Source organism: Astatotilapia calliptera, chromosome 3, assembly GCF_964374335.1.
Source record: "Astatotilapia calliptera chromosome 3, fAstCal68.1, whole genome shotgun sequence".
Taxonomy (NCBI): domain Eukaryota; kingdom Metazoa; phylum Chordata; class Actinopteri; order Cichliformes; family Cichlidae; genus Astatotilapia; species Astatotilapia calliptera.
In genome coordinates, this window is record NC_137424.1 from 40110448 (window position 1) to 40134611 (window position 24164).

General features: G+C 38.4%; 1 protein-coding gene across 1 annotated transcript in view; it reads right to left on the bottom strand.

The window, feature by feature from the left end:
- LOC113012406 (placenta-specific gene 8 protein-like) overlaps positions 1–24164 on the bottom strand; it is a 96514-nt gene that overhangs the window by 17256 nt on the left and 55094 nt on the right. The gene's annotated exons all lie outside the window — the stretch shown is intronic.

Genomic DNA, 24164 nt, shown 5'->3' on the forward strand with positions numbered 1-24164 from the left:
TTGATTGATCCTCGGTGGAGGTTGTCAAGAGCACCAAATTCCTTGGTGTTCACCTGGCAGATTACCTTTCTTGGTTCATCAACACCAGCTCCATAAGTACGAAGGCCCAACAGTGTCTTTACTTCCTGTTGAAGCTGAGAGAAGCCCATCTCCCACCATCAATTCTCACCACCTTCTACAGAGGGACTATTGAGAGCGTCCTGAGCAGCTGCATCACTGTCTGGTATGGTAACTGTACCGTATTGGATCACAATACCCTACAACGGATAGTAAGAACAGCTTAGAAGATCATTGGAGCTTCTCTTCCCTCCATCATAGACACCAGCATTGTGGAGGACCCCCACGCATCACACACACACTCTTCACCCTGCTGCCTTCTGGCAAGAGGTACCAGAGCATTTGGGCCCTCACTGCCATACTGCGAGATAGTTTTTTCCCCAAGCCATCAGACTCCTGAACACTGGACTTGACACACACACAAATACCTTCATACACGTCACTACCAAGCACTTATCTGCACAGGCTCATACACACAAACACACCTTCATACATCAAGTTACTGTCATTGCTGCACTTTTCTGTTGCACGGTCGTGTCTGCATTGTCTTGTGTCTGTATTGTTCTGTTCTCTCTGCTGAGGCACTGTCTTTGTTTTGGGGTTTTTTTTTTGCAATTTTTGCACAATGCACTTTATGTTGTCCTGTTTTGATTGTCTGTTTTAAATGTCATTTGTAGCACCATAGTCTTGGAGGAACACTGTCTAATTTCACTGTGTACCACTGCACATGGTTGGAATGACAATAAAGCCAGTTAACTTGACTTTAAAGTAAGATGGGGCCTGCTTATTGTTATTATTATTATTATTATTATTATTATTATTATTATTATTATTATTATTATTATTATTATTATTATTATTATTATTATTATTATTATCATCCTCACTATATAACCTTGTATGTGAGCAAAAGGATTTTGAATTAGATTCTGAATTTAAAAGGAAGAAAAGTCAAAATACACTCTCTTTTTCTAGCATTTTGGATACATTTTGCAATAAACAAGCACACTGTTACATTGCAGCTGATGAAGCTAATCACGGAAATAGTTTTAAATTAGACTCTCTCACAGTGAAGCTGTTCATCATGCTCTGATGCAGCTAAAACCATGCAGACAGAAATGAGCAAGTAGTGGTGTAACCACAGCTATCAAACCAGGGCACAACCTATGAATAAACACACACAACATGCCCCCATTTCTTCAAATCAGAAAACTTCTCCAGCTTTGACCTGCTGAATGTTAGAAGTTATAACATTTTTGTTGCAATACAATATAAGATACAGATACCATATAAGACATCTTTACAGTTATTATCAATGTTTTTCTTTGCTGCATATCTTTGCAAAGATATGCTTCCTATATTTAATGTCTTCGGTTGGTATCTGCAATGTAGAAAGTAATCAAAATAAAAACTTTTGACTTGTAGTGAATATACATACATACATACATATACAAAAAGTTTCCGATCTCAAATCTCTGTTTTCTGCATTATTCTATATATATATATAAGAAACAATGTGAACAGATGTGATAAACTTTCTTTTACAAGAAATCAAAATGTATGAAGGAAAAGTAGGAAATGTAAAGTGTGAGACTCTTCATTGCCATGGATTATTCATGAAACTGTGATGGTTCAAATTTTTGTCACACATACCGAGGTGTACATTAATGATTAATGTATCTGGTATGTAAGTTACTTTAGTTGATGGAGGTGCACAATATATAAATAAATCCCTTATGTTACATTTACTAAATTTGAGTGCATGTTACTCCTCAGTAGTTGATTACAGCAGTTTTCTGAATTGCCAAAGCTCAACTCTTGTTCTCTAAGCTAAATTCTCAAAATCCTTAAAGAAACAACCGCCTGAAAGACGGCGAGTTTGTTGTTATTATAATAAAGAATACATGCGCAGGGGGGGGGGGCTTTTTAAAAAAAAGCACTGCTCTATCACACATGACACCAACTGTATTCCCCCCAGCGCGCCAGCCGCCGGTTCTCTCTGGGGCCTCCCCGCCCACGGGTGTTTTTTGTCTGGTTTCGGGCAGGCTTTTCCCGAGACGTCCACCAGAGGCCGCTGTTTAACTAACCCAAATCCCAAGATTCAAGATTCAAAGCGTTTTTTTGTCATGTGTGCAAAGAAAAGGCATTTCTCCGTACAATGGAATTCTTTCTCTTTTGCCGTGTTATTTGTAAATAAAGTACAAAATATTAATAAATAAGTGGAGACAAAAAAATTGAAGTGCTAAATAGATTTATGTGCAAAAGAGCTATGAGCTTAATATGCTGGTTTGATATGTGAGAAGACCTGATGTCCAAAACTTATTATTACTGTTCAAGAGTCTGATAGCAGTGGGGAGGAAGGAGTTGTTGAGTCGGGATGAAGTGTGAACAGTCGGTGTTGGGGGTGTGTGAGGTCTTTGAGGATGGAGGCAGCTCTCCTCTGGACTCTGCGATGGTAGATGCTCTGAAGAGAGGGCAGCGGGCTCCTGGTGATCTTCTCCGCAGTTGTTATAACTCACTGCAGGTGTTTGCAGTCTATAGCAGTTGTGCTGCTGGTCAGGCTGCTCTCCACAGTGCAGCTGTAGAAGCTGCTGAGGATCTTGGCCAAAATACCAAATTTCCTCAGCCTCCTCAGGAAATACAGCCACTGCTGAGCCTTCTTGAACAGCTGTGTGGAGTTCAGTGTCCAGGTGAGGTCCTCAGTGATGTAGACGCCTAGGTATCTAAAGCTGCTCACCTTCTCCACTTCATTCTTCAGGATAAACAGCAGCTGGTGAGGCCTCCTCTTCTTCCTCCTGTCTACTATCATCTCTTTTGTCGTATCAGTGTTGTGGGTGAGGTTGTTGTCCTCACACCATGACACCAGACTGGCCACCTTTCCCATAAGCCGCTTCGTCACCTCCAGTGATGCGACCAATCACTGCAGTGATTGTGATATATATTGAAACCGTTACTATAAGCCATTTCTTATGTCAATAAGGGAAGTAACAAAAAATGAGAACCCTAATTTCAACAGATGCTTTGTTACCACTGTGATTTTCACTATATACTCATGTTTCTGTTGATTGAGTGAGTAGCTGGTGAGAAATCCTTTTTTTTTGGTTTGTTTGTTTTTTGTTTTGTTGTTGTTTTATAGAACAGGGTTTTAAATGTGTAACAAATACACACCCATGACATGATAACATTGTGTGGTTGTGAGCACAGCTATAACTGCTTTCATTGGTTTGATACATTGGCCAGAACTTCAGAGGTTTTGTGGGTTTAGTTGGAAGCTTTTCTTTTGTGCTTAGAGTTTTGAGAAGTTTACATGTGATTAACATCTGATGATGAGCTTGTTACGCAGAAAGTGGCGCTAGATCAAGTATGTTGGTGGAAAAAAGTATTATCTTTACTTTATAAAACAGACAGCTGAACACAATCTTGTATTCTTGGGTCTTTACTTTACAATATGAAGCAATTATTGTGATTTGATTGTATATAAATAAAATTGAACTGAATAGAGTCCAAACGTAGAGGAAAAGGGTGAGTTGTCATATTGTCAGGAGGTGAGGTGAGTTTTTTTCTGGCTGGCAGAAAACAAAAACTTCTATTAAAGCTCTTCAGTTGTTTCATACAAATCAGCTAAAGAGTTTTGATAAAATATTTCTACCCAACCTTCTCGTACCTTTAACATTCCTGGAAAACATGAGCTTTCTAGCATTACAGCCAATTTCTTGAATTAGTTCAAATTAGCTATGGATATTGTAATTAAAAGGTTTCCTCTGCTTCTGTAAGCTTTAAAGATGAGAAGAAGAGGGAGAGTAAAATATATCTGCAAACTGTGAGAGGTGTGGTGGACGATGGGCAGATGTTTTCCTGTAAAAGGAAACTTAAAATCCTCTGAAAGGAGAAACACAAATCCACATTCTTTCAAACCTGTGTACACACAAAAACATGGAAAGTAAACTTCCAACAAAGAAAGTGTTAAAAGTAAAAGTTACGGTCAGTGCCCACTTTAATGTTCAAAGTATTTTATACTCATTATTATATTATTTTCTCTGTTATTAAAACTTGATTGATGTAGAGTATTTGACTCGTACTCTGTGTGGTGTAACCACAGGAGCTGCATGTGTCTGAATGCAAAGCAGTTTTAGAAGAAAAACAAGTTGCACAGATTAAACGCAGCCTCTACAGAATAATGCGGTTGACATGACTGATTGTCAGCACCTGCTGTTGTTTTGCACTCTGCCTGGATACTTCCTGGAACATTTTGTGACTTGAAGTGTGGAGAACAATCACAGATTGACGTGAGTCTAAGATATTGATGTGGAGAGTCTGACAATGTTTTTAAAAACAATTCATGCACACTTTCACTACTTGAGTTTGTCAGGCTGTAAAGCCAATGTGTGAAGAACAGCATGGGCCATTACAACACCAGAGGTTTCAAGTGAAACCACTGAAGACCTTGCCTCAGACGATCATGTGACCTACTGAGGTCACCAGATGTGAGGTATCTGGGAAGGGATCTCAAAACTGCCTTGTATGTAGGTGGCCGAGAGTTAGTGTTGCACCCCCCCCCCCCCCCCCCCCATGTTGACAGATGGCTGTGCACAGTAGACATAGATTATGTTCCAGCTCTACTTTGGTTTTTGGTGTTGGTGCTTTTGAGCTCTTCAGATAATGACGTTAGCTCTCTTCTGTGTTTTTTCTGTCACAGTCTCATCTCTGTGTGAGTCCGTAGTATCTTTTGTGTTCAGGTTAAGTCTCCGTGTTTCCTCACCTTTCTGTCTTTGTGTCAAGTCTGAATGTTTGAGTCAGTGCTACTAGTATATAAGTGGTGGCTTTGCTTATGCATGTGTGTGCATGTGTTGCGCACAACTTTCAGACCTTTGAATGACCTTTGCCCCCCCCCAACCCAATCCCTGGGTATGTTTAATTAGATATTAATTGTGGTTCTCTCTGATTCCATTCAATCTGAATCCTAGCCTGTTACCAGTGTGTATTTCTAATTCCTTGTTATTTAGAATAGATATTTTGTGGATCTAAATGTTTGGAGTCAATAGTGTATTAAGCTCAATAAAATCTTTTAAAACGTGAATTTTTAGTTAACAGGCACTGTGTTATTTAATTATGTTTTATCGTGTGTGACAAATATTTTGGTCTAAAGTGTAGATTTATACATACTGAAATTAGTTCAGATGGAGGATCCGTTATTTAATGTTGCTTTATCCTGTCACTATGGAGAATAGAGCCTCTGTAGAATATTTGACTTGTACTTGATCACAGGAGCTGCATGTGCCTGAATGTATTCTAAGAAGGATAATGCAAAGCTGTTCTTAAGAACTATTCATACACACTGTCAGTACTTAAAGTCTGTCAAGGCCCGTTAAAGCTGTAACAAAAATCTGGATTCAAAAGCAGACTTGAGTGAGGTGTAGTGAAAAAATAATTTGACCATCAAAACCAAACAGATTTTCTGAGATTTATTGAAAGACATTTGAAACCTTTGCAAAGGAACAGCACAAACAGGCATAGAAAGCAGAGTGCATCACTACCTTGAACACAGAGCTTGCCCGCCAGAGGTGGTGTGCGTAGCGAAAGGCGCCCGCCATCACACACCATGCAGCTCAAAGATGATATTTCCTGTTTCTCCATTTCTCTGTAGGCTGATAATGATCGAGCCCAGCTGAATTCTCAGAGAATGAAGCGCTATACTGTGCATGACTGAATAGAAAATGTTTCCACATCTACAGACAGTTCTACGACTCATGCCGAGAAGTGACGTTAACCTTCTCATTGGTTGAGAGCGAGAGCCCTCGCTGCTTTCACCTACCCGACTCGGCCACCTCAAATTTAGGTTCGACATGAAGTTGTCACTCCAATGAATTGTATTTCCTTTTTCCACCGTTGTGCGTCGTGGTATTTAATGCGCAATCTGCCAAAGCAGTACACTTTACTTAGTTCTTCACCAGCGGAAGAGTCGTAACTTCTTATGATCCCCTGCGATGACTTCCTGTGTCTTCTTCTTGCTCTACTCAAAGCCAGAACAGAAAACAGTGACATTTTACAGCTTTGATCTCTGTCCCCGCCCCCCCCCCTCTCTCTCTGTCCCCCCCCCCCTCTCTCTCTGTCCCTCCCATCACTGGTCCCTCCACTTGTCTCCTCCCGCTCTCGCTCTCTCTTGCTCGCCCAACCTATCGCCACTCCTCTCTCCCTACATGTCTCTGTGATAAGACTACCGTTATACACTCTGGGCAGTACCAAAAGACTCCATGCAGCTGTTATTTCTAAGTTGATTTCATACTACAGGAGTTGACAGTAGAAAAGGGTTCACAACTGAAAATTAAAAGGGTATACATTTAATACTATTTCATATTAGTTAACATAAATATAAAAAAAATGTAAGGTAAGAAAATTGTTATAAAAGTTATTATTTTTCATGTTGTACTAATGGTTGTTAAGTTATTCATTAGGACTGCGATGTGTTAATCACTAATCGGTTTGTAAGCCTTTTCCTTATCGATTGGGAGTGCCTCCATTCTCCACTAGGGGGCTTTCGCAACTCAAAATCACTCTCGTGATTCTTTCCCTCTGTTTTCAGAGGTGTAAGACCTGGATGATTGCCCAAGAATTTTGCATAAGCAAAGCAGCGAGCTTGCACTAACTGTAATGCAGCTTCCTGATCTGGCATCTGGCAATAATATAACTTTATACAGGTCTGGATAAAAGTAGCAGTGCTTTTAAAAGGAGTACTTTTTCTGGCGCAATAGACCCATTTCCCGCCTAAAATTTGAATGTTTTCCATTACAACTGAGCACCACTTCAGTGTGGGTGGGCTTGTTATAGCAACCATAAAGCATCCCAAATGTACAAATCTAACAACAGAGGACATCGAGGCAATGCTGCTCAGTCGATTTTTTCTTTTGTCCAGTGACGTCATCATCAGAGTTTGATGGTCTTAAAATATGTGCTCATTTAGACAAAGAAGTAAAATGTAATAGTTAATTCAATTTATGTTTTAATTTTCAATTCGGTGTATTTTTTTATAGGACAAAATCACACCTCGAAGTGTTTTATATTGTAAAACAATATTTATATTGTTTACTTTTAACACTAACACAACACACATGCTTTATTTAGAAAATTGAAGTGTGCAGAACAGTCGCAGACTGACATCAGTCTAAGAGTTGATGTGGAGAGTCTAACAATGTCTTTAAAAATCAACACACACACACTCTCACTACTTGAGTCTATCAACGCCCGCTAAGGCTGTAACAAAACGCTGAAACGTTTTATCTAAAAAAACTATCACCACACCATCAGCAACATAATAGCAACAAAAGGCCAGGATGTCCTCTTTTGAGCACAATAGGACTCATTGGGTTAGCTCAAATAAGTCAAAAGACATAGACCAAAAACAAATGTCCAGTAAAAAGGGACTGAAATGGACAGTTTGTGTTCAAACGACAAGCAGAAGCGGCCTAACTCTTTTGTACATTCCAACACTGCTCTCTACAGGGAAGAAGATGTTAGGACAGCCTGTTTTGTTTATTTATTTATTTATTTTTTTGTCCTATCTTATATATCCCATCACAGACTCTCTCAGATATTCTCTACAGCTTTTTGTTTCTGCAGTCATATCAGACTGACACTGTTTTTAAGCGCTCTTGTTGAGATTGTGGTATTGTGTTACACAATTCACACACATCTTCACTAGATTATTACTCTGCATAAATAAATTTATGTTGGTTCATATTTTAAATACATTTAGTTACAAACTGACAAGTTCAATTTTGTGTTTCTCCATCACATCAAATGTTTTATAGATCTGCCCACACACAAATCTCACAGCTAGATGTCAGTAGACTGCAGATTGTATTCTGAGTTCCTTTTTCTTACCCCTTCCAATTCAAGTGCATAATCCTAGCTATGGTAGTATGGAGCCAGAACACTTTGGGGTACTGACAAACAGAAAATGAAAGGAAAGGAAACTGAAAAACCAGCTGAAGTATACAAGTATGCACTGATTGCATGAAAATAGCAGGCAGTTTACAGTGATGCATTATGCACGGCAGGCTAAATTTAGATTACAGATCAAGACTTGTAAACAATGGTTTACATTTAAGATGATGGCGCTGGTTAGAATCACTCAATGAATCCCACCTGTCTACTAGATTCAGCTACTCTTGCAGCTAGTCTAAGGATCTTGGAATGGAAGTGACTGGACTTCTTTACGTTTTGTGAGGATGTTTTATCTCTCGTGTGAAAAGCTTCTTCAGTTCTAAAACCAAAAGGTCCCACCTTTAACCCTAGTGGTGGTGTCGCTTAAGAGAGTTGTTAACCCACTATTGATCATGCACACCATCACAAGAGCTAAGATGTGAGCAACAGCGTGGGCCATTACCACCTGAGGTTTTGCGTGAAACCACTGTAAGACCTTGCCTCAAACTATCATGTGTCCCACTGAGGTCACCTGAAGCAAGATGTGAGGCGCCTGGGAAGGGATCTCAATACTGCATTGTATGTAGGTGGCTAAGAGTTGGTGTTGCAGCCACCCCCTCTGTTGACAGATGGCTGTTCACAGTAGACACTGGTCATGGGCCTCTTTTACTCCTCTTCTGTCATCTATCTTCTCAGTTCAACAACGTGATTAGCGAGAATGGCAAGGGCCATTTCAGTCACTGTATTCAACACGGAGGGGCAACGTGGCAGGTCCACGCTCTTATCTCTGCATTTTTAATGGATTCAGTTTGAAAATACAGGAGTTTGTTGGAAGATGTAATTACATACTAATAAATGTATACACTCAACTAAATCATTATTGTTTTCTACTTAATAAACTCAAAAATGAACTTAACGTAGCTCTAAGTATTCCAGTAAAAACTTTATGTATTCAATTTCCTGACTGAGAGAAAGAACTAAGGTGGTGACAAAACAGTTGGGTGCAACTTACAGATTTCAGTTGATATTTTGGAAACAATCTAAGCAAATCTCATTTACGGAAACACATTCTGCAAAGTGATGCACAGCTAAAACCAGATGGCTCTTCAGAGACCACAAGCATCTCATATCATGAGTGAAAGGAAACAATGCGAGTATGAGGCCAGCATTTAAAAGTAGGGGTGGGGGGGGGGAGTAAGAGAGAGGGGTACTGACTTTACTCATGCACATGTACCTGTATATGCACATCGACCTTTGTATGACGTATTTCCGAGGAATGCAGAAGAAATTGAGACCATAATTATTCGCCCAAAAGTGATCAGTCTGGTCAACCTGCTAATAATCCTTCAGAGAGTAGCTGACAGAATGGCTGACATTTTGGCATTAATGCCTTTAAGCAAAAAGTCGTAGAAATGATAGTAAGATTAGATGACCACTGTATGTACTGTATACTGTACTGTATATACTGTATATTTCAGCATGCCTCTCCCTGCAGGCCAGTGTAACTCTGATGTTTGTGTTGCTGGTGGTGTTATAGCTAATGGTAAGGATCTGGACAGTCATTTAAATAAGGATGGTGCTGCTGTTAATTGTAATTCTTCTGCTCTTGTTCTACCACCTTCTCCTGGACATTTTGACATTTATTAGCTTCTAAAACCATCTAGCAATCATTGTGATGCAACTGACAACTCTGTGCAGAGGGGTGGTGGGAGTGGTTGGGATTAGAGCTAGAGATATAGCAGCTTTTAATCCCAGAGAATTGTCAGTGTGATGATTTTAGAGAGACTGGTGTAGATAATCTAGAGCACGCAGATTGTTGTAAACTCCTAAAACACTTACTGTGTGAAGTTGCTGGGGAAATGTTCTCTGAAAACACAACTGGTCCTACAATCAAAAAGCTTTTGAATAATAGGGAACCTAAACAAACAAAGAGATCTCTACTTATTGAAGGCCATGTTGGAAAAAAGGCAGCAGAGATCTGAGCTCTAGACTGAGTCGGCTGTGTAGAATGTCTGATCTGTGAATTCTGTGAATATGACTAACTAAATGGGTGTAATAAAGGGGTGTGGAAAAACACAGAACAAGACTGACCAATGAAGCCTCAATTTAATTCAATTCAATTGTATTCATACAGCACCAAATCACAGGAACTGTCGCCTCAAGGCGCTTCATATTGTAAAGTAGACCCTACAATAATGCACACAGGGAAACCGCAAAACAGGAAAGCAGGGTCGGTTGATGGTCAAACCGCCAGCGTATAGAACACGAAACAGGAAAGAGGTTATTAACCAGAGTGGTGAAAATAAACTAACAGAAAGGAAATTTACTTGAGAAAAAAAAAACACTGTGCAAATCAAAAGGCCAATTTAAGAAAGATTCACACTATGTTCTACCAAGTTAAAAAAATAATTTAACAAAGCGCCTTCAGTTATATTTATCATTTAAATCAGTCTAAAAAAGAAGTAGGTGTTCCATTCCACAACAGCAACATTGTCCAAGTTAAAAATAGTAATACTCATAAAGGCTCTGCTCTTCATACTGTCAGGATAAAGCAATATTAAATAAGGGATCCTCCATCTGAAATAATTCCAATTTGTATAAATTCACACTGAAGACCAAAATAGTTGTCACACATGATAAAACAAAATTAAATAATACATTACCTGTTAATTAAACAACAGTGATTTAAAGATTACATTGAGCTCAAGACCACACTATTGTCTCTAAACATTTAGATCAACAAACTATCCAATTTAAATAACAAGGAATTAGAAATGCATGCTGGTAACAAGTTTTGATTCAGATTGAATGAAATCAGAGAGAACCAAAAATGAAGCCTAATTAAATCACCCATGAATTGGGGTGCGGGTTGTGCATGCTCACATGTGCACATACGTGCACGAGTAAAGCCGCCACTTATATACAACTGGGATAAACTCAAACATTGAGACTTGATACAAGGAAAGGTAAGCAAACATGTAGACGTAACCTGAGCACAAGAGATACTAAAGAAAAACACAGAGATGAGACTGGAGCAGTAAAAACACAGAAGAGAGCTAACGTCATTGCTTGAAGAGCTCAAAAGCTTAAACACCAAAAAACCAAAGTAGAGCTGGAACATACTGCCTTACCAAGACCAAAAGCCATAAGCTCAAAAATCTCAAAACTCTGGGTCAAAGATGCAGGGACCATAACAACTAAAGCTGGGCATACACTGTGCGATCTTTGGCCTTTTTTGAGACGATTTCTCAGTCGTGCGACCGTTTTGGTGGGGATCGGCCCGAGTCTCGCCTTAATTGTGTCGTCCATCGTGTAGTATACATGGGGTAACGAGAAGCGATTAACACCTCACGACCAGCTTCTGATCAGCAATAGTATGGTCGCAAGAAAATCAAACCTGTTTGAAATCCTATCGCCCCTCGTGAGGTTATCAACGCAACATCTCACACTGCGCACGCGTAATCACAGAAATGAAAGTGAAAAGGTGGAGCAGCACGTCAGTGAAGCGTGTGATCTGGACACAAGCGATGGAGGCACAACTTGTAGAACTTTGGCAAGCTCATCCGAGCCTTTCGATGAACGCGACTTGTCCTGAACTTCAGCTAGAATGAAAAAAACCCCACAAAGCTGGAGTTATTCTGCATCTTTAACCTGCACAGCTGCCTCTTCTTCTCTCATTCTCTCCCCCTCCCTCTCCTGCTGCTACTTCAATAATAAGAAATACTGGTTTTTTTTCTTATTCTCATTTAAAATGTCTAGCTTTTAATAAACAATTATCTGAATCTTACAACCAAAGTGGTCATCTGATTTAAAATGTATAGAAATTCATTATTGTATATAGTAAATATTAAATCTAATATATGCTCTAATAAGCTATAGTACTTATAGAAGGTACCATGTGTGCAAGCTGCAATTCTGTTGAAGAAAGAGGTTGAATGTATTTAATTACTGTAGAAAAATAATTGGTTTCTGTGCATTTGTTTTACCCTGGCAATAAATTAAAGTTGATTACGTCGATTAAGCATCATGAGGCGGAGGGTGGGGGGTAGTTCCCTATTTTTTGGCTGGGAGTTGGCAACCCTGCTAGTTAGGTATATGTAATTATTGATTAGGTTGTTTGATATTTCCGGTAAGTACTGTTTAAAATACCAGAATTGGGAGGATGGTGTAGGCTTATTAGATTGATCCATACCATCAAGATAGTGTACATCACTGTCACAACAGCATTTGTTTTCATTCAAAGGCTTTATGGCTTTTCCTTAAAATGCCCGGGCTGATTTTTTTGTCCCAGTCCAGTCCTGGCCTCACAAAATTATCACGACCACAAAAAACGTGAAAATAGTTGGATAGACATTGCTGCTCAATCACAGCTGCCTGGTCAATGCTTTTCAATCTAGCAAAGTTGATGGTGGTGGTGTGTGTGTCTGTGTGAGTGAAAGACAGAGAGAGAGGGAGAGCAAGAGACAGATTTTGTGTTATAACCTTCATCTTAGGAGATTAATCAGTCTTTCACTTGATCATTTTAGGAGTTTAAGCAGAGGAGGACACTAGCTGGCCAGCCAAACCCAGCTGCAAATGACATATTCAGGGTTTGAAGAAACGTGTCTCCACAGCTGAGCAAAAATGTACAACAAGCAACATATAATGGGTGAATATGAATAACTTTTTATTTCAGCAAACGTTAAATTTAACTTGGGAAAGATTACAATAACAGTGACCATGTGAAATTATACAGATTTTACTAGCCAGAGTAAACAAACGTTCTCAGTTGTATTATATATCCAACACGCTACCAAAACTTAAAGCATCTGGTTTTAACACAGACTCTACATATTGTATTGAACTACACAAGCAGCACTTTGAAATACTTGAAATGAACTTTGAAATACTGTTGGCCATCTTCATTCAACCAACAGCCAAAATGGTTACATCCTACGCTCTGACAACTTGAGTGGTGACCACTGTTGAGGTGGCCGGCTGCATGTTGGCCCTGATCTTCACCTCACGATGCATCTGGCACCAGACACACGTGTAACACCAAAGTATTTTACAGCAGTCATCACAGCACGAACCCTGCAGGATGGAGAAAAAGAAGAGAAGAATACGACATAACACAACCCACAACTCAACACAATTAGGAAACATGGGGTCCCCATGCTTGTCTGATTTAGTTGATGAAAGGAGAGGAGAAAACGCCATCCCACAATTCATGAAAACTGTCAGTATAATTGGTAAAGTATGCAGATGATTTAAATCTTAATTATAATATAATTTGCCAATTTTTGCCATTAAGCTATTGATTTTTCACAAGAGTCTGCACGCACAAAGCACATGCAGACAATTTATGTAAATTTTCTGTGTTTCCAAATTTGATATTTAATATTTCTTATTGCCATTGTTCCAATTGAAAACATGAAGGCATATAGGGAATGATACATGGGCACTGTAAATATGACTACTTTGGACCTCTGACCTTTCTGCAAGGTCAAATAAGGTCAAAATTTCATAAAATTCTACTTATTACTTATTGGCAACATTTAGGAACTAATATTGCTATAAGGGGACTCAGAATATCCAAAATAATTTACATCCAAATATCATGTCACATGTGACCTTTTTCCTTCTGATCTCATTTCTACATTGCACATCTATGTTTCTCTTTCAAGTGTGTTATTTTTACTGTCTACATATTCTTAAAGTACATATGTAGACATATATATATATATATATATATATATATATATATATATATATATATATATATATATATATATATATATATATAAATGAATATATAAAACTGTCCAAGATACAGCACTGTTCATTAAAAGTAATTATTGTCCAGAGTGAGCTGGCTTGGCAGACGTTTACAGTGTCAGTATGTTTCTTTTTATGTTGATTTTTGTAGGAAAAGCTTATCTTTTAAAACGAAATTGAATTTAAATAAAATAGTTTTTCACTCCTCGCTTTAGCTTTTAGCTAACAACAATAACCTTGACCCTCCCTCGCCCCCAGCCTTACAGGGATGCCGTGGCGGTCTCTGATTGACTGGCGAAGCGTGCAGGATACCACGAAGCATCCATCACAGAGTGGGAGGCAGCAACACCACCCGTGCTTGTTGGCTGTATCACACTGCATGCAGGGGAAACACCAAAGGGCACAGCAACCTTGACAGAAGAGAAAAAAATATGCAGAGACACAAGTTTATTTTACTGTTGAATAAGTTCTCCTTCAACAACTAGCTTGTGCATCCTGTGTTTCATATGCTGACTTCAGTCCTAACTTCAGATGGTCAGATACTCAAGAACCTCTGAATAAAAGTCTGAGGAGAGAGTTGATACAAAAACCACTGCTGTTTGTAGAGTTTGCTAGATTAACTTACAAGTGCCCATATCACTGAAGCAATCACAGAGGCCAGTGCTCCAAGTCCCAGGGTGTTGATTAGTGCTGGAGACTGTCACTATCTGGGTGGGCTGCTGGTATTCAGCCATTTCTGGAGGAAAGAAGGTAGAAATAGAGATGCATTGAAGGGTTATAGTTTTAGTTGCTCCTCTGTACGGAGAAATCAAATGCTAGAATATGAAAAAGATAGCAACATTACTGTCCACAGTGTGGATATTTTAACAAATTACAGTTTCCTGTTTCATGAAAATCCCTACACTGACTATTGGCAGTAAATTTATGAGTACACCCTTTAAAACTCATGAATTTGCTAAAACCGAGTTTACAAACTGCATTCACAGCACATTTCAAATCTATAACTTTTATAAATTCACAGTTTCAAACAGTTCAAAGTCACACAAAATCTTTTGAGAGCATCCAAAATAATGCAGAGCGTTCAAGATGCACTACATCAGAAAACCAAAGACACTTTACACATTATTATTTGTCCTTGTGTAGTGATAAATACAAATTGCAGAAGCATTGTGTCAAAAACTAAAGTCATCCCATCATTGTTTTCTGTATACTTTATCAGTCTCTCATATTGTTGTGCATGAATTTTAGCCCACCTTTCTTTTCTTTGAAGTCTGTAGGTGTCTATTTATACAAAGGCCGCATTTTGGATACATTTTGCTCTAATCAAGCACACTTTGATACTTTGATGCTGCTAAAACCATGCAGAGAGAAATGAAGAAATAAACTTTATCTTTGGTGTGACCACAGCTATCAAAACAGGGCAAAACCTATGAACAAACACACACAACATGCCTTCATTTCCTCATATCAAAAAACATTTTCCAGCTTTGACTTGTTGAACTATGTCAATGAGTGAATACATAGGCATAAAGTCTAATTACACTATCACACATAAAAAAAACAAAAACTTCTATTAACACTCTTTAGTTGTTTCAAATAATCTAGCTTTAATAATAAAATATTTTTTTCAACTTTAAGGGTTTTAATAAAATATTTCCACGCCCTCTTATCTTCCTACAACAGATAGCTAAAATTTGGCATCCCTGGAAAAGACGAGCTTTCTAGCATGACGTACACTGTTTCTTGAATAGTGTAATTAAACAAAAAGGAACTACCTAAAAATTCAAGTATATTCATCCATGTAATGATTTCAAAATGTGGTTTCACCATAACGAACACCACATGGTCTTCCTGTACCCCCTTAGCTTTTCTCTAAAGACATGCATATTAGGTTAAATGATGATTATAAACTGGCTGTATACTGAAAATGGTACATCTGTAGGTGTGAATATGAGCTAAATAAAGATGTGATTTAAAACATGTTGAATGCTGAGCACAAGACTTGAAAAATGCTACATAAAAGCCATACCAAATGCATTTTAGGCCCATTATTTACAGTTATGAGAGTTTAGCTAACTTCAGGTTCAATCAAGCATACTAAACAGGGACAGGAGAAGCTATGTGTTTCTAACAAATCCTAAATTTGGCATGCAGTTTATTTCTCACGTTGCAAGCTGCTATCTGAATTCATTTATAGCGCAGACAAAGCGACGTCAGTAGCCAATATTTCGTTGGGTACTGTGCCTAAGATGCTATCATGTAAAGGGTGTTTTTTTAGTTGTAGTGCATTACATGTTACACAAAATCCAACAACTAACATTTACCAAACTCTGCGCTAATACAGATTAGTTGTTTGACAGAATAGTGGCTAAAATGAGTTTAAAAGGCTAAACTGTAACTTCCTTTGTCCTCGCTGTGCTGACAGCAATGATAATTATCACACATCCAGATCATGGTTTTTTTGAAGAAAGTACAGTTTTCCTTTAACTAACTCACTGCAGCTTACTGATGATAAAACTATGTACCAACCAGTATCATGTGTTCACAAAGACCTCACTGTTTTAAGATGTTCATTAGTATAAAAAGATTTTATTACCTTTTCTCTGGTTCTGTAGGCTTTGAAGATGAGAGTAAGAGCAAGAGGAAAATGTAACTACAAACTGTGAGAGGTGTGGTGGTGGGTGGGCTGAAGTTTTCCTGAAAATGAAACTTAAAATCCTCTGCAAGGAGAAACACAGTTCCACGTACTTTCAAATCTGTGTACATGCACGGCTGCATAAAAAGGAAGACAGAAGTGAACTTCCAACAAAGAAAGCGTTAAAAGTACAAGTTATGGTCAGTGCCAAATTTAATGTTAAAGTATTTTATTCTCATCATTATATTATTTGCTCTGTAATTAAACCTTGATTGATGTAGAGTATTTGAGTTGTACTCTGTGTGGTGTAAACACAGGAGCTGCATGTGTCTGAATGCAAAGCTGTTTTAGAAGAAAAACAAATTGCACAGATTAAACAAAGCCTCTACAGAACAATGCAGCTGACATGACTGATTGTTAACGCCCATTGTTGTTTTGCACTCTGTCTGTATGCTTCCTGGAACATTTTGTGGTTTCAGGTGTGACTTGAAGTGTGGAGAACAACCACAGATTGAGCTGATGTGTAGAATCTAACAATGTTTTTAAAAACCGTTCACGTACAATGTCACTACTTGAGTTTTATTAGATCTAACTCTCGATACGGTAGATAGCATTGTGGTTTTATTGTGAAGCACTTTGATGTACAGCAAGTCTTTTAAATGTGCTATATAAATAAACTTTGACTTGAGTCTGTTAGGCTGTAAAAAAACAAAAGTTAAAAACTATCACCACACCAGCAGCCACATAACAATACTCAAATATATCCCCCTGAGAACCGAAGAAACAAGGATCTTTTGGTTTAGCTTTTTTTGTAAAGTCCTGCTTATGTGAGCTAAAAAGGGCCAAACACATGAGATATCACTGGAAAGGCCAGGGTGTCCTCTTTTGAGCACAATAGGACTTATTTGGGTAGCTCAAATACGTCACCTGGTTTTCTCTCACTCTAACCTCTGGTCTGTCTCAGTTAAGCTGCCCACCTAACACTAGTTTTTATTTGTATTTTTTTAGAGTCGTGGCCCTGGTGTTATGTATGGGTAAAATGTGAAGAGGCACTGTTGTTACGAGCTCTTAGAAGTTTCATAGCCTTGAAAGAAATCACGAAGGTGTAGAAGAATCGGATGTGTAGAGTTAATGGAGCAATGATAAAATGTATGTAACACTAAACAAGTGAGTACTGGGTCTGATTGATTTCCTTTGACTGTGTTTTGTCACCTTTAAAACACCTGTAAGGGTGTAAGCATGTATGTGGGCTACTTCCTATTTTTTTTTAAGAATCCTTTCCTGTCAGCATTTATTTAAAGTGCACTTTAACATACTGTTAAATTACATTTGCATGCCTGTCTTGCACAAAAGCATTGATGCATGAAAGTGATGCATCTACAGCCCTTCCTGGTTTCTTACTTTCCTTTTCACAAGCACCAACAGACAGATGTACATTCTCTGTCTCATTTGGTGCACATCAGACAATACATGAAACTCATCAAACCCACAGGGCTGATCAGAAGATTCTAATCTGTCAAAGTGTTTGTGCAAATGTAGCAGAGTGGTAAATTAATAATGATATTTCCCATTTCAAAAATCCATTTAAGGTTCAAAAAGGGGTCTTAAAATGTTGTTTCTTTGTTTCCATGTATGGTAAGACAAGAATGTTATCGGGTAATTTAATGTTATTGCTTGTGCTATTTCTTTGGTTATCTGCATGTTGTGTGCACTTGAAGCTGTTAATTTTATAGATTTGTGTAGTTGCATATTGTGGTCACTGGGGGGGGGGGGGGGGGGGGGGGGGGGGCAGTGCTTAAGGGTTAACTGCAGTTTTCCAGAAAAAACTTAACAAGAAATGCATCTTGGGGCTTCCTGTTTACTTTTCTTTTTGTTGTGGATGTGGAACGGGAATGTTGTGAAGGAGTTAAATTGTTGGTAAGAAATTGTTAAATATGCACATAACTCGTGGAAACATATTGTTATAATTGTAGTATTATTTGTATACTTCACAACAACAGACATCTAACGAGACGTGTGGTTTCTACCATTTTTTTCACATGGCTGTCGCTCCACTCAAATGTCTTCTGAAATGAAAGTGTCTGATCTCCATCCTCTGCCTCTCAAATGATTTCCCTCCAAATTTAGTATTAGTTTTAACTCCGCCTTTCTGGCTGTCTGCTCTTAACAGGCTTCATCAGGTCTCAACAGTCTTTTAGTTATTTTTAGGAAGTGACATCTCTGCCGTGGCGGCATTAGTCACTGAGCGAAAAATGTAAGGCCACTTTTTTTTTACATTCAACACACATAAAAACAACAGTTGTGTACAGAAAGCCTGTCACTTAACTATAAAGGACTGAAGGGCAGGCCAACACTGCCCTCTGCAGCAGTTGTTGTTGATAAAGCTCATGGTTAATATAAAGTCTCCTTATCATTGCTGAAAGGGCTGAGTTGACCATTTAGCAGAGGGGATCTCACTTTCCTTCCGCATTTCATGGCTGGACGTTTTCCTGAAGTCTGTTTAAGAGCTATTGTTGTAAAAGCGGTCTGTGCCGTGACTGTTAGATTGCCTGAATGCAACCTGTCACAACATTATTACCAGGAGAAATAAAATGCGCTCCTCTTCAGATTAAGTATTTAGGAAGATGGTGATGAAGCTAAATTAACAGCTACTCCATTTCTTCCAACCTTTACCTCTGTTTTTTCTTTTTTAATGTTAAGGATCAGAACACTGTGTGCCACTCCAACAGGTTCAAACACAACCAAATTTAAATTAACTTGTATTTGTGTGAAAACTTAAACAAGTGGACAGGAGTGCGAGTATCCGTATGTTGTGTTCACGGTACTTCTTTCACTCTAGCTAGCACAAAGGAGAAGGAAGCACACTTTTATAAGTGTCAGGTAATTCCAAACATCAGCAAACACACAATCTGTTGGTGTGAAGCTTGTCACACTGTGTGTTGTTAGCTAAAGGCCCGGCTGCTGTATTTCACAGAGGGAGAAAAGAGTGAGAGCTAACCTCACTCAGAGATGGAGGAAGACAGGAGAGGAAGAAGAGAGAGTAGATTTAAAGGTGAGGACTGATCAGCGATGCTTAGAAAATATTTTAAGCTTACATGTAATGTCATTGTTTTAATCATATATTATATATTCCTGCAAAACAAACTATGCCATACTAACTTTGTGTTATTCAAATCTAAAAATGTGCTGTAGTTTGTGTGGGATAAAGAGACTAGCTTGTGATAGCGTGATGGATTTACTGTAAAAAACTGTGTTGGACTGGTGCACAGTGCACATTGTTGGTTTACATCAGCTGTAGTAGACTAATTTGCATTTAAGATGATGATGGTTAGATTAATTCACTGAATTCCACCTTTATACAACTGCATACTGAATATTTTTTAACACGGGTATCTGTACTTCTACCTAAGTAAAGAAAGCCTGTACTTGTGCCTGCCACATGTCCTTGAGGTACCCCACTTCTCGGGAGAAAGTGGAAGGTGATGCGTGTCTGAAAGCGTCTCGGTGCAAAGTATGCACAGCAGACTGACAAACTGCAAAATATTTTTGACACTATGATGTTTTTTTGTAGATAAAGACCAATTCTGATGTATATTCTTATTCGGTAACCTATCAGAATAATGCATGACAGTAAGTGCATTTTAATAGTTTTTATTTTAACAAAGGCTAAACTCAGATCTGAAGAAGAATTCAATTACAATGACAGCGATGATTGTATGAAATAGAAGGATTTTATTTGTCACAATGAAAGCTGGTCTCAGATACCATCCAACACATTAATATGCCCACAAAACTCTAAAGCATCTGGTTTTAACAGTAACATTTGCTCTCAACCGACTAAGTAAAACAGTCACTTCCTATCAACGCATGGCCTATGTGGCGACCATCATTGCTGTGGTGGGCCGCTGCTGGTGATTTTACAGCTGTCGTCACAGCAAGAGCCCTGCAGGATGGAGAAGAGGAAGAAGAGAGAGCGAGAGAGAGAGAGGATGAAGCAGCACGTGTTACTGCGGTTTAATTTGCAGCTGCCATGGTTGTTTCTGTGTAAAATGTGGGGGAATGCCACAGTACCAGCAACAAAATCGGCATCAGAATGTAGAGGGCCTGTTCAGTTTGCCTTTTTACAGTGAGACATATGAGATGAACAGATTTTCTTCTCTAATTTGGAGGTCACCCAACCCCTTATACCCTCTATATGTTCCTTTCATGCAAACATGTCACAAAACGCAGTATCCAGTTCACTTCTTTCATGGCACTACATGATATAGATATCAGTTTGCTGGTTACAGTGCAACCCATAAGCAAATACTAAGGCTGATGAGACAGCTTGGAGCTTCTTGAGGGTGAGAGGAAGGATGTGCACACAGAGGAACCTTCAATCATTTTCAGTACACTTTTTGTGGATCTCATAAAATCTACATTATTATTGATGTTATGAACATAAATATAAAAATGCAGCTGGGTGGGCTACTGGTAGATGACGGCCATGCCTGGAGGGAAGAGAAATGGAGGCTCAGATTTAAGAAGGGAACATATAAAATCACTACAAAGACTTTACACATAGATATATGTCTTTAAACTTAATAATCGAAGGCACAAGTCTACATTTGCATTACTTTGATTATAATTGCTGGTGTTCCCTCAGTTAAACATTATTTTCTATGTTTGCATGCTACTTAGATACTAGCTTGCAAGGGCTGAAATTCATTTAAAAGCTGTTTGTTTTAAATTTTTATTATATTGCATTGCCTTGTGTTTTTAAATATGTTACAGCAAAATCAATGAATTTGTGTGAGATGCAACAAATATTTTTTCAAACAAACATTCATCCTCTTGTGGGCTAATGCACAATCGAAAAAACAGGCTAGGAAACCTACAAGGGCAGGTACGGACATTAGACCGGGGGTTGGCGACCGCGAGCTGCAGGCTCTTTTGGCCCTCAGCTGTGGCTCCCGCAAACTTTGGGTGAAAAAATAAAACTAAGAAAAATTTCATGTTACAGACATAACCTTCCCTTTAATACGACTGAGTATTGGGGCCACATTTGTTAGTGGAAAATGAAGAATCATTTTCCATGATGTTTCTTTACCTTCTTTTAAATGTAAAAAGATGCCCTTTGTCTATGGTTAGATTAGTTTAGAATTATCCTTTTAGACTTTCCCAGCAAAGACATATTGTTTTGGGACATATTGTTTTAGATTGTTTTATCTCTCACAGCTTTCTCCCAGCTCTCTGCTGACGAGACTAGCGCCACATATGGAGTTGTTTATTTTATCTGTTTATTATTTTCTTATCCTGTTCTCACTGTCTCTCCTATAAAAAGTGCCAAGCCTCTGTTCATGGTGTGAGTTGTTCTCAGCAGCTCACCCGTGTACACGTTTAGCAAAGAAAGTAACTTTGTCTCATTGTGTCTTTATTTCTCCTGGGTTTTTTACAGAGTTTTCTCCCAACAACATTAAGAAAAATATTTTGACCATTTTGAGAACAAATTTGAAATGTCGAGATTACAGTTGTTGTTTTCAGACAAACTGCCACAGTTGCAGTGCCCTCTGAGTTAGTGAAATACTTCAGAATCTGTTTTAGTAACAAGGACGCAAATGATTTCTCTTTTAGCATATAAACACAGTGTAGTGATCAGTATAAGGATTTTTGAAAAGATGGTTCATCTGGTCAGAAGGAAAAACACAAGAGTTTGTGTAACCTCTCTCTCTTCATGTCTCCACTTTGCTATAAGTTGATCCAGACCACAAAGCTAGCTAGCAGTTACTTGCCAAACTCAAGCCAGAGGTCTTTCTGCTACGGTAGTACGATGAAGTCCAAACACCGCTTGTTCCTGACCGACGACACTCTGCTGTCCTGCATGAATATTAAAGTGACTTCTTACAGCTCTGATATGGCAAAGCTCTGCAGTAATGTTTAGAAACAGAACTCACACTAACCTAATTTTATTCTAAAATTATTGGGCCTCTGCTACGTTTTATTTATTTGAAAGTGGGCAATTATTTAGGTGTGAACTCAAATAGACAAAATACAAAATCATGCTTTATGTAAAAGTAGGCCTCTACATGCCAGTGTTGTTTTTTCTCCTCTTCAAAGCATTTGTTAAAAGGTTCTTAAAATAAAAAGACCTCTTATTACATTTGTATTAAGTGTATGTATTATCCTTTCCGAATTGCATCTGTCAGGGCACTCGGTCTGTGACCAAATGTTTTCTACACTGTTAAAAAAACATCTTAAAAAAACAGTAATATTCCGGCAGCTGGGGTGCCAAAATACTAAAATAACAGAAAATATCTTCCTCATAAAAATACGGTTATTTTCAGTAATGACAATACAGTTTGTTGCGCTAATTTTACATGGGATTCTGCCTTTTCCAATTGCGTTTAGACATTAAATTAGGAACATTTTAATGTGATCAAACAATGAAATTACCTATAAACAAGGTCAATGAATGTGGCAATATGAATCATAATACGCAAATGTACAAAAATATACAGTTAACAGTTGGTTTAAAAAATAATGGCTTGCTCTCCCTGGGACAGAGGCGAAGCTGCCATATTGCACCATCGGCCCCTCTGGCCATCAACAGTAGGCGAAGAGTCTTGACCACGGACACAATACCGAGAGTGTCCAAGACGGGGCTTGAACCAGCAACCTTCTGATCACAAGGCGAACTGCCAACTCTTGAGCCACGAACGCCCTCTATAGCAATGATAATAATACTTATGTGATGTAACACAAGGTTATAGGAATCATGTTATATACTTTTCCATAGCATTACATTTGAATTCAACAGTTCAATCTTTCAAATAATGGACAGATATTTGTGAATTCATGATACATTTGTAAATGTATTTTAACAATCTAAATATGCATATGTATAGACAGATACATTTAATAATCATGACAATTATGTTGTAAATGGTAAATGGCCTGTATTTATAGAGCGCTTTACTAGTCCCTAAGGACCCCAAAGCGCTTTACATATCCAGTCATCCACCCATTCACACACACTCACACACACTGGTGATGGCAGCTACATTGTAGCCACAGCCACCCTGGGGCGCACTGACAGAGGCGAGGCTGCCGGACACTGGCACCACCGGGCCCTCTGTATTACATTACAGTGATTTAACGTTAATTTACATTCACAATGTAAAGTCAAAGTCTATTTACGTAACTTTAATGATATTAAGAACAGAACAAAACTGTAAAATGCAGTAAAATACTTTTATATTAGGATTTTTTCCTACAGTACAGCCACACCCGCGACCTTGTGGTTGTTAGTTCACATTCATTGGCCGATGCTTAGCGTCATGTTTTTGTGTGTCCCAACATCCAATGGCATGTCACATTGTTTTCATGGCCACACCCTCACCCCAGGTACAGAGGCCTATTTCTGTTCAGGAATGTTGTGAATACTTTAAGATTTATATTAATTGCAATTCCTACATCTACATTTATTTCTTAAAACATGTAATTAGCACAGCGTGGCCGTGCAATGTTTTATATGTTTTTTTTAGTTTTTATTCCTGTTAATTATATTTTCACTTGTTACCTCTAAATTATTGAATCAGACAAAATTATAATTCAAATACTCCTTTAATTATTGATTATTCTCATTAATTTTCGATCATTTTATATATTTTTCCGTAGTATTACATTTGGATTTAACATATCAAAATCAGCCCGGTCTCAAAATGCCCGGGCTGATTTTTTTGTCCCAGTCCAGTCCTGGCCTCACAAAATTATCACGACCACAAAAAACGTGAAAAGAGTTGGATAGACATTGCTG